We start from the raw sequence: 12,694 nt of genomic DNA on the forward strand, positions 1-12,694 counted from the left end.
AATGATTACAGCAAAATGCTGCAGCAAATGCCACGAGATGGAATATCACCACTGCGAGATAAGCACGAGCGTTCCGTTTTCTCTGTAAAACAACGCCGAGATGTGCCTGTCGGCACATTCTTAGCTTGATATAAATACGCCGCGTGTCGCTATTAGAGACGCATTCCAGTGACACGGTTATTGTTTCAGAAATGACGGAACAGAACCGCTGTATTACTTCACCATAATATCTATGGGTAATATCCCATCTTACGGTACAAAGAATATGCGACGATCGGTCGCATAACTGAGATCGCGAACGAGATCCCAGTTCCGTCTCTTCGCTTTCGTAATTCTCGTCATACCTCGTAAAGTAGTCTCAAGCGTGCTGTCTTAGGGCGCCAAGGCGTCCAGAGAACTTCGAGAGACTGTGTGTCGCGATTGGAGAACGCGCGTTGAGGAGTCCGACGACACCAATTAATCTCACATCGTTAATTTGGCAGCGCTGCCACCGCATGCGAAAGATTACGCGGGCCGCTTTGTAGTCGCACTGCTTTCATAAACAATGCTCGATAGGGGATAAGTCTTCGGGGGCATTTGGCCGACGGCCAATAAACCAGTGGACGCGCGCACTCGCGCGCACGTCGTTTGCTGGCATTCTCTTGGGAGAACCCAAGAACGAGAGTCGGCGTTAAACCGGGTTGTTAGCTTCGATATAACGACATGTTTAGAGATCGCTCGACCTGCTCGCCTCCTCCTCACCGCCTTCCGGCTTTCACCCCAGCGTAACCTTCTCGTCCCGACCCCGGAGGGCTCATTCTCTTCCTCTCTTTCTCTCCCTCTCTCTGTTTCGCACCTACAAATTGGTATTCCCACTTAGAGAGGAATTTGTGTCAGGGAACGATTAATTTTACCGGCGGCATTTTGGCCACGGTCCAATCGTCCCGCGTAACAACCGGCATGAGAAACGAGGAGATCCAGACGAGAAGAGAGAAAAAGTATATCTATAAATGGATATCCCAATAGTGGTATAGTAGAATTTATTCCATGTTCTCTGAAATCGAGTCCTCTACGAGTACATGCGATTGCACTGTGGTCGATCGACGCGAGGAAATAAAAAAAAGGATAACGGATAACAAAATATTATACAACGGAAATAATCCGGGATAAAAATGATTCACGTCTGATAAAAATTTTATGGAGATATAAACAATTCAACCCGTCAAGCCACGATATCAATTCGTATCCAATCGTGCGTACAGAAAAAAAAGATGATTAAACAGCATAGATCATCTGCGGCAGAAGATAAATGATCGAGCGCAGCGGTTTCTTCAAGTGAAAAATGGTATTAACATAAATCACTAAGAATGACTTGTCATACTTTCGTGAAAGCAACGCTGCGATGTACAAATTAATTCCGTGCGATCGATTGCCTTTGGGATAAACTTCAAAAATTCCCTTCTGAATTCCGTCACTGTGAATCATCAAATATAAAATATTTTATAGCAAGCTTACAGTATTTTAACTAATGTAAAACTTGAAGCAGAAAAAAAGAAATTAATTTTAATAAATAGAAAGGAAAAACCAGTTGTTAGTGGTTTCTTTTTCATAATTATGCTCGATAATTTTTGAATTTAAATTTTAAATTTTTAAATTACCTTATTCCCAATTATCATTTTAAATCATATCATGTATAAAATTTATAATTCGCTAAGCTAAAGATCGAATGTCGCGTGACAGGCTTAACGATCACTTCGTTAATACTAGCTTCGTCGGGCGTAGCTTACAAGAACACATTTTACACTTTTAAATTGACCCCACTGGCGTAACGGCGCGAAAAGGAGGTGACGTATATCCGAGGGTTAATCGAGGAGAAGCGGAAGTCGCCAAATCGCACGGCGGCAGCCCGGGAACTCGCCCGCCCGCCTTAAGTTACACTGCGCGTCCCCCTGCATTAAGTTACAAGATTAATCGCACGACTTCGGGGAGTTTCGCGACGAAAATAATATCCGGTGTCATTTATACCGGATGGCATAAAGGACGAGTCGTTAAGGCGAGAGTGCCGCGAGTATCGCGCGATGCTCCCTTCGCCCCCGCCGCTCTAGTAACAATTCCACGAATGGAGATTGACGGCATTCCTGGGAGAACAATTGGTAAGCCCAAACTATTCCTGTGCTGTGGGCGCAGCATTCTGGCGAACCTCGATCGTAATGACGTCAATGAAGTCCACCGCCGAAAGGGCGATCGGTAGAGAATTTGCCTTGTTAACGGAGTCCAGTTAACCCACGAATGCCTCGTAAGACGGATTACGCAGGGTGGACGAAATCGCAACCGCGAAATGGAATCAGACGCCGTCTGATGATCCCACGCAAGGGGATGTTTTCGAACACCTTATTCTTCTGAAGAGCAAGGAATTAATTGGAAGGATATATTGAAACGAATACGTTCCTTTCATAAAAAGATTGGGCAGTAAAATTAGTTTGATACAGCAAATAATGACATACACTTAAGAAATAATGTTGTTAAACGAGTAACGTGTCAATTCGATTTTATGAGGATACCTTGGCACTCACTTTACTTGGCACCAATTTTACTTGAAACGTAACGTCTTAATGTATTATATAACGCTGATTAAGCATACGAAAAACTCTGCGTATAAATTCCTTATCTAAAGATCACTGCGCAATGTAAAAAAAAAGAAAGCCCCAAGCTTATCTGTTACTTTGTATAATTACGTAGACTCATCAGGAGAGATCTTAATTAATATTTAAATCAGTAGCAGAGCCTGTTCAGTGAGCTCATTATCAAGTTCATCAAGCAAACTCATTCGAATGCGGTTCCATTTGCATTCAATTTTTCAGCAGCGAAGCGCCGTTTCGCGCGTCGCCGGAGTTTTAAAGGGACATTAATTACGTTAATCCGGAGAATTAATCAAACGCGTCGGCGGACGCATTAATAAGGAAACAAAGGTGGGTTCTCTTCGTCGCATAACTAGTTTATTCCCTTTGTTTTGCGCAGAGCGAGTTTCTTATTAACACGTAACTCGGCAGCCCAGCATAGAGAAGGGGTCATCGCTTATGCTAACGATGCTGCTTACTTCCTCCGAAGTAGGGACCGCGTAATGAGTTTACTTAAACGAGCTGAAGATTAAGATCTTAACTACGTTTTGTGTTAAATTTATCGTTAATACCCCTTATTAAAATACCCGCACACGCACGCGCAGAAGTATTTTGTCTCTAGCACGAATGTCTGGCGAGACGTGCCTCGATGACAGTAGCAAGCAAAACGATCCGAAACCGACCGATTTAAACAAGAAATTTTACGCTAAACATGACTACGAAGAAAAGCAGAAATTGATATCAGTCGACTAAAAGGAATCGTTAATATTAAATTCATAGCCATGATACATGCATCTTTTTTCAAACACGATTTATGAAACTTGTCCGTCAAATCTGATAACGCCAGATTTAGAAACTCAATATTCGCTTTAACTAATTTCTTACACAAGATAGAGCAGATAAAATAACGAGGTATCCGTGTCAAGAATCGGTCGACGAGTTAAATCATTCGGCTCTTCTATAAATGTCGTCGCGAGAAGTTCACAAATGGGTAGCTTGTTAATTTTCTAAACGACCGATTTTAACTTTTCTCTTTTTTCCTCCTTTTTTATCTTTCGTGTTGCGTGATGTGGTCCCAGAATTAATTTTACAGATTAAGCCTCGTGGATGATTAATGATGCTGCCGAGTAATGGCAGGTAATACTGGTTCTCCGCGTACGGTACATTCTATGCTCTCGGAGTCCAGGACGCATAAATCCGGATTGCACCAAGCAACGTCGAATTGAATTCTAATTACGCCGTGTTAATATTCCATTACACTTGTCCGCCGTGACTGGTGAGCGCGCAGCGGCGGAGGGGCAGCGCTTGAATAATTGAACGATCATGGAAAGCGGAATGGCGAAAGCCTGTTTCCTTTCTAGACGAGTGCGCCGCGCGATTGTTGCGACCATTCCACCGTCTCCAGGAGCGACGTTGTCTTCGTCGCCATCGCTAGAACACTGTACTTGGCCGTTGAGGTATCATTCACACATGGCTGAGTGCACACGTTTCCCCTCTTTCGAATTATTACACAGTACGAGAGAATCAACCAACTGAATTATAAACGTACCGCACAAAGCCCAAGTGCATTTAATGTAAAAACGTCATTATCAAAATCATTATTTTTAAATCAAGTAGAAAGCAATAAAAATTTTCTGGTAATCAAATGCAAAGTTGTCACAGTGGATAAAGCACGTTAGGAAAATTTTTCCAATTTTCCGTGCTTCTATGATCCGTATCCGTAATATTCCACAAAATCAGAAGATAACGAAGATTCCTCTGTGAATTCTGTGTGAATGATACTTAACTCTGTGGCTGCTACTTATATGCGTGCACAATCTCCTTTATTATGACTCCGAGGCTCGCTATTTCCACGTCGCTCGCAGTTGCTTCCGAGCCGTAACGGCGAGATGTATTCACCGCCATTGCTCGTCTCTTATTTTCGTCTGCTTTTTCGTTTTATTTTATTTTTCCCGTGGCACGGCTGTTGTTCGCGGCGACTGTAAACGCTCGCTGACGCGAGCTTACACAGAACTGGATTTACGACCGTAGAAGAGCCGCGAGGCAATTAAAGCTCGTTACAATTTGTTTTTTCTCGTGGAAACACATCGCGGTGTTTCGTAAGACGATCGGTTCCGTGTATTTGCAAGGCAAAAAACAGGCACTTAAAAGTCGCTGTTCTATGTCTGTATGATGAATCAACGGAGGAAAAAAAAACGACCACATGAATAAATTGCATTTCTTTCCGGCGAGAGGCCGGAAACGACAGAAGGTACTTTTTACGCGTGCGATTAGTATCCATTCGCGCGGAATTTCCGGGGTTTATTTATGCGTGTACCTCGTATAAATTCGAGCTATTTAGCCAGACAGGAAAGATCCGAACGCAAGAGCTGCAGGAGCTCACGCTAAACGCTTTTCCGCGTGACAAACCATATGCGGCGTATTAACGAGCCCGTCGCACACCGCTCCATTGGCATATGGATATTTCTGTCGGAACATAACTGTCAACACGTAGCACGGCTTCGTAACGAGTTAATGACAACTTCGTGGAAATTGCAAGCTAATCCTCGAAACCGGCTTGCGCCGCGTCTTTCTCTTTCTCTCTCCCGCGCGCAGTTATTCAAGGCTGAGAAAGCCGGCAATTTTAACACTTTGAATGCCACGCAGATTTCGATTAACTACGCAACGACTCTACCGAGAAATTGCATCGATTTACGTTTATCATTCTCCGTCATGGCTGACAGTTAAAACACCGCCGAGTGTTGCTGACATGAAACGTCGCTACTGGAAAGTCCATGCGAAATTATAACACATGAATTATATAACAGAATGTCTCCTTTATGACTGACGGAATGTGCAGGAAAATGCCGCGCGTCCTTCGGGACGATCTCGAGAATCCTCGAGGATTGTCAAAGATTTCATCGCGATGGAGCGAGGGAGGAAAGAGGGAGAAAAACGCGACGCCTTATGCACCAGCGGCTTCAATTTTCCTCTTTCCTCTCCATTTTTCGCCTTTACCGCGGCCACACGGGGACGCAATAGACGCGACACCGATGCATAAACCACCGGTCGGAGCTTTCGTGCTTTCATGAAAGCACTCCGAAACAAGGAACGACGTGCGGGCGGGCGGCGCGTTACAACCGCTGACGCGGAATCGTCGCTTTCTCGCTCGATGCACCGCAATTTCGCCCTCGCAACTTCGCGAAGTACACACGTCGCACATGCACACACACATACGCACATCAACCATACGTTAATGTGGTCGTGACTGCGGCCGCACAACTGCAAAGCCGCTTTTCCGCGCGCTCTCGCGGCGCACAGCGTGTGCCTCGGCTCGAACGCCGCATGTTACTTTGCGCGGTCAGCTTCCAATTTGCTGTCTGTGAGGCATTCATAACGTTCATGGACGATCGTCATCCCGACGAATTATCCGGGTAGCGCTGAATCCCTTTCGTGTAATTTAGATACGCTAATAAGATACATTTTGAATAGCAGCGAGTACGTTTCACCCGGACTTCTACCCCGAAAACTGATCTTCGAGACGCTCGAGATCGAAAACGAGAAACTTGTGGAACAGAGTAATATTTCCATAAAGGAAAACTCGATATTATCGCGAATACATTTTCCCCATATATTGACTTTTTTTATGCTTCTCCTAATGCGATTAGAGCTGCTTTTCCCCGTATTAAGATTCAAGGTGGGTGATAACAATGGTTGTATTTTTTGTATTGACCACTATTGTGGGACTGAATATACTGGACTATCCTTGCAGTGAATTTACTAATTAATGGAATGTCACTGCCCATTGATTTGTACCGCAATCAAACATCATGTTTTTTCGTCTTCGTTGTATCACGTGTCCGTTGGATTCTATGTACTCTTCACCTTCGTCTTTTTTTTCATTTTCTCTTGTAATCTACTGTATACTAGAGGGTTTTTCCCGTTTAATAAATATATAATATAATATTAAACGGGTCACAGAATTTATGAATGAAAGAAACGATATCATGGTCAAATCTGAATGGCGATACCTTTCAGGAACCGTTTCGAATCTCGCATTTCACTCGTGTCGCAAACATCAAAGGTTGATTCTTCATGTAGAACTATCGCTCCGCACATCGTTCAGATCAACGCGACCAGTCAAACAAACTTCGATGAATTTACGATCGTCACTTTGGACGACAAGCGTCCTTTTGTTTGCCGAACAGAAAAGCCACAGAGACCTCGCTCGTCGGCAGCTTTGCCGATCGCGTGCAGGCGAAGTGGACGAGCGACGTGCGCGGAACGCGATATTTTCTCACGAAAGAATTCGCCGGGAATCGGAATCGCACCTCCTGACAACGGTACCGAGGGGGTAAAGGGTTTTTCATCGGCGCGACGCGGAATAGCCGAGCCAAGAGGCTAAGAGAGAAAGAGAGCGAATTCCCGGAGCACTCGAAGAACTTCGATCGCAAACTCATTAGGGGTCCTCGAGAGAGCGCGAGCCGTGGAGGAGCTCATTGCGAGAGACGAGATGAAAGGCCCGCCCGGAGCCAGAAAGTAGTTCGCCGAACAAACAGATTAGCCGGCTCCGTATTCGCGGCTCTGTCACAATGCGCACAGCATCCGCTCATTCACTCCTTCCATTCTATAACGCGTGTACCTTCTCCTTAGGCACTCGCCGCTCGAGAGCACGAACTCGGGTGCTGCGCCGCCTTGCGGAAAAAACGAAGGAGATAGGGGTGAGAAGGAAAGAGAGATAGGTTGCCCGGCAACGCGCGGATAATCCTTGCTAATCCTGTGTAACCCCGGCGCAGCTTTAAAGCAGCTTGCTGGTACCGGTGGAGTGTATCCTGTGCCGGTCTTCACGCCACGCTTATTGGCGAATAGCCGCGTACGAGGTCGTTAAAAGTTTTCATCAGCTCGTTCATAGTTATACGGTGTCACCGCGAAGGCACCACAGGGCGAGGCGAAACTAGGTGATTAGTCGCCGCCGTTACCGGTCAATTGCAAGGCGCAGAAAATCGCTCAGCTAGGTGTACATTGCATGTTTAGCTTCGTGGTTTAGTATCCCACCAAATGCGACATTAATGATACGAGCAAGTTAAATAAAAACAGTTGAAACTTTATCACTTTCGAATTTTATCTCGATTTTAGTAGAATCGAGGTATTTTATAGCTGAACGCGGATGACAGCGGAGAAGCGTTTTATATTTTTATCTTCCAATGCATAAACAAAACATAGAGCGATATGATCGGATGCAACAAAGTAGGAATAAAATAGATTTGAAATTTTAGCATTCTTTCGAGACAGATGTCACAGAAATTTATATGTTCGGAATAAAATTTATTTAACACAGTACATTTCCCTGTGGGCGAAAAATAACTATTCGCTGAAACATGTCTCCACTAAATCTGGTGTGTCAGCACCATGACAGAAATATTATCCGTCCGTCCGATTACTCGAGCGTATCTCTTAATCGTCGAAAACTGCATAACTCGGAAAAGTGCTCGCAATTTAAAGAGGAAAGAAGTGGTGAATAAAGACGGGATAAAGAAATGGAAAAGAACAAAAGACATCATCCTTCCGGGAAGGTAGTCATTACCTACTTCGGTGGGCACTATAAGCAGGTAAACTCGTTTCCCTCTCGACTCGTGGGACGAGCGCGAACAAGCTTTGCTTCGAACGGTGGGTCAGTCGACTAGTCTGATACCGCGATAGTGGATTGGCTCGTGCCAAGTGCTACATCAGAGATTACCACTTGACAGGAGCTAGCTAAAACTTTCTCGGGAAAAGCGCGAGAAAATTGAGCTTAACTTGAAAATTGCGTGAAATAATCGAGATATATATCTCGCGTATAAAATGGGATCCTATAATGCAAATATAATAGATTCTCCGTTTTAATTTCCGCGTAATATAAACAATATAATTGAAAACTCTGCGATATAATCTATAATATTAAATAACTCGATTAGCTTTCAAATTAATGTAAATGTTTATTTAATGCAAGTTTGATGTGTTCATATAAGTTTAATAAAAGTTTAACAAAATTGATGTGAGCTTAACTGTTCTAATTGTAAGATTCATTTTATTCAATTTAAACTGTTACATAAATAAATTATACGTGATTTCATTGTATCAAACTTGTATAGCGCAATTAATTACGTTCCTTGTGACACGGATTAACGCAAAAGCATAACTGAGCATTGCAATGTTAAATGGATATCCTACTGTCTTTTTCTTTCTCTCTCTTTCTCTCTCGGTGCAATATGTTAACAACGCAAGAGTATCGGTGCAGATCCGATTGCATCGGAGTGGCGACAGAAATCTGATGCGAGGCCAAACGCGTCCGCTGCCAATACGCGTCACGGCTGAAGTGAAAATATTATTGGAAATCGCTTACGCGTTTTCAACGCGTTCCGAGCGGTTGCACGCGCGCTTGCATAACGCGCGTGAACATTTTTCCACTGCGGTGCGCATAATGACATTATTTGATTTCTCCGCGACTCTCGACTCGACTCGACCGCGGACTCCAAGTTCGCTGAATGGACCATTGTATCCCTCGACGAAAAACGACTCGACGACGGCTTACGTAACGCGCGATCATCCTTCTGCGGCGCGTAACAGCGTTTTCTGACCCCCATGATTTAACGATGATGCCTAAACTTTTTGCCTAAATGTGTTGTTGCAACCCGAAGCCAAACGGGTCTGCAGCTGAAGAATCGCTCCTTTATTTACGTAACACACATCAGTCCTTCACGGTGCAGCAAAATGATCACATTTCTTATTTGTGTAACTCTACTGCAGCTGTTAAGAGTTTTTATATATGATTATTATATTCCACGGACGAAAAACAAGCTGACCTGACGTAGTCAAGTGGTTATTATTCCGAGACGCACGCTTACGTAAACCGTGATTCCCCTACGACGTATAATATGTATATGTAATACATATAATTAGATGAAATAATGTAATAGTACTCATTTGACTTTTAATTTAGTTGCAACTCTAAAGTTTGCGGAATTGCTCGCTGCATAATAAAAACCACGCGAGTGGACTCGACTCGAGAGCGACATTGTTGCGGCACGCACATATACTTATGTAATGTGTGATTATTTTCCTACAATGCATTGCGAAACTATTAGTTTTAATTATTCGTTTTCTTCCATTTAATTATACCTCCCAAGTTTTTTTTTAGTTTTAATTTCACGTTTCACAAGCTTTAAATAGAAACGGGCTAGGTTGATTGTACTGAAAACATTACTATCCGCGGTATATTCATAGTTGTATAACAAAGCATATACATATGTATTAAAACTTTAACAGTATTCAAGCATCCTGAATAAATAAATAAATATAAAATTTTCCTGAGAGACATGCATCAGCTCAACACACGAGAGCGTAATTCCGCGAGTACAATACTTTAACGAGATTCGTACATCTGACCACACACCCGGTATATCTTCATTCAGTTGGGCGCACATTACATCATTTCCGCGGCGCGAAATGTTAACGTTGATCGAGAACGTCGTAACACATATTTTCCAATTTATGTCACCGTCATTATACGCCACTGAATATACAACTAGACTCCCGACAGCGCACGTTCACGCGCGGAAGATTTTGTTTTCAAGCACATGTCTCTGCAAACCGGCGGCCGTGCCAAGTCGTCCCGTTCTCGTTTGACAGCAGCTGTTCGAGCATCTTACGAGCGTTCTAAAATATGTGCTTGACCAGTGACTGTCGTTAACCGTGGGAACGAACGCGCGTGCGTTAAGATGTATAAGTGCGGCGCTCTCGACCGTTAAATAACCGGTACAATTGCAGGACCCCGAGGCTGGACTGTATGACGTTGCACTTGAAATTCAATTTTAGCACCTCGTTCCAAAGGAATGATCCGATTCCGTGATCTCGAATTTGTGAAACGTTCTTTGTGAAGAAAATACCTCCCGATAATCAATTACTGCGCGTCATGTAAATGTATCTTGCAGGATTTTATTTGACGCGGTTGAATCGTTGATATATCATGGTTGATCTGTTTAGAGTTCAGTCAAAAAAGGTACAACACTCGGATTTTCCAAATTCTTTCCAGCATGACAACTTGGTGTCTTTCTCCGCGAGATAAATTTGGCGAATGCGATCGTATCTTGGGAACGCTGCGCGCGTGAAACGATTCGCTTCGCAAAGGCGCGTATTACAATCGCTTAAATTTATCTCGGGGATCGAAGCCAACCGACGCGAGAATACAACGGTGTCGATCGCTCGGAGATTGTAACCACAGGCAACAATATTCGCGGCCAATCCTCGCCGCAGAGCCAATTCTGCAAGCGCGTTTCCGACGAAGGCCGGTTCTCGCATCAGCAGTTTATGAAAGCCAATCGAGTTTTCCAATAGCGGAAATATCTTTCCTCGAATTACTCTCGCGGCTTTCAATCGCTAATACCGATAAAGCATTTTACGTGGAATCTTTAGGAAAAAGTTCGTCTCAAGAAGTAATAGAACAGAAAAAGTATTGGATATGTGAAGTTAACAAAATGTAACCAGATTTCTAATTCCAACCTTCTCCCCAGGAAGTAATACGCGCTTCAATAGAAATTAAATATCTATAAATTTATTACTAAAGTACCAAAAGTTTTTTAGAAATAAGAGAATACGCGGTACGTAGTTGACATAAATAATACCACAGGGCGCAGAATCTAATGTAGATATCGATTATCTATTAAAAATATAATTGTTACCATTATGTAACTGTTACATTGTAACATATTAATTACATAATGATTAATATTCATAGCGAGAAGAGAAAAGAGAGAAAAAGAGCTTTTTTATTCTTTCAATATTTCTTATTTTTTGAATTCTAAAGATGAATTCTTTACGTCTTTATACGGATTACATTATAATAAAATCAAAATTATTCAGTTCGCAATAAGATTTAACTATGACTATAAAGACCGCGAGCGTGCACAAAATGCAGCAGTGAGGGTCAAAACCTGCCGTCTCTCCCGATCGACGGGATTCCGATCAGATTGCTCGAATACGGGAAACCGTTCTTTCAATGCGAGTCACGATCGATTGGATCGAGCGATGCTCGGTCGCTCGATCGTGGTAGCTAGATGGAGCCAAGCGAGCGCATACGGATGAACGGGCATTATCCACGATACAGCCATACAACGAACGAAAACGTGCGCTTCTTTCGCCCCATTTAGCTTTTAAATTCCCGAGCGATTTTCGTTACCGTTACTCGCGCACAAGTAGCCGCTCGTTAAACGCTGATTCCGCTGTTATACAAAAAGTTGAAGCACTCGTTACTCCTCGCTTATTCACGGAGAATCGAGTTTCTCGCACATTTGTATAAATAACTGCTCAAACTTTAGTGGATTATAAAAATCAAATTTTTCACGTGAACCTCCACCGACTATTTTATCGAATCGACAGTCAATGTATCGTCTTTTTTTACCGGGTTTATAATTTTAGAATAATCGAAATATATTATCGAGCGCCACATATTTTCCAGCTGTGGAATATACGCAATGACAGCTGTGAAATATACGGATCCGCTATCTATAAAAATCGGGCTTTGCGCGTCTCCGCCGCTCGCTCGCTCGCGCGCGCTTAACACGCGTGACTCGCGCATTTCGGCGTGTGCATAAATATTTATACGCGTGATTCGCGCGACGCAGAAACGACCGCGTTCAGGCGCCGACGAAACATTTCGGATCGCGAAACACAAAATTCCGACGAAATTTCGCGGCTGACCGCGCGATTCATCGCGCGTACGGACGATTCGCGTCGTTCGCGCAACGGCCGCGTGTTCGATCTCTCTCTTTTCTTTCTGTTTTTTTTTTCATTTACAACCGTACCGGCGAAAGGTGCGAGAATATAGCTCGGACAGCACGAAAGCGCGGATTGACGCTAATGACAAGGCCATACCTCGCTTGCCTCTTTCTCTTCTCCCCTCTCTCTCTCTCTCTCTCTGCATTACGCGAAATTGCGCTCATTTAACCGCCACCAAACTTGGCAGCCTGTCCGCAACGACGCACTCACGTTTGCGTATACAGATGCTGCGCAGATATACCCTCGACTAAACGTGACAGATTTATGTCGCCACGGATGTACCAGGACCGATTTTCAGTCTAATG

The 12,694-nt window shown here is 43.6% G+C and overlaps 1 protein-coding gene across 6 annotated transcripts in view; it reads right to left on the bottom strand.

Annotated features, from left to right (window-relative positions):
- Nucleotides 1-12,694, bottom strand: part of LOC105275886 (zinc finger protein 608) — a 150,484-nt gene that overhangs the window by 66,076 nt on the left and 71,714 nt on the right. The window lies entirely within an intron of this gene.

This window comes from Ooceraea biroi, chromosome 11, assembly GCF_003672135.1.
Source record: "Ooceraea biroi isolate clonal line C1 chromosome 11, Obir_v5.4, whole genome shotgun sequence".
NCBI lineage: Eukaryota > Metazoa > Arthropoda > Insecta > Hymenoptera > Formicidae > Ooceraea > Ooceraea biroi.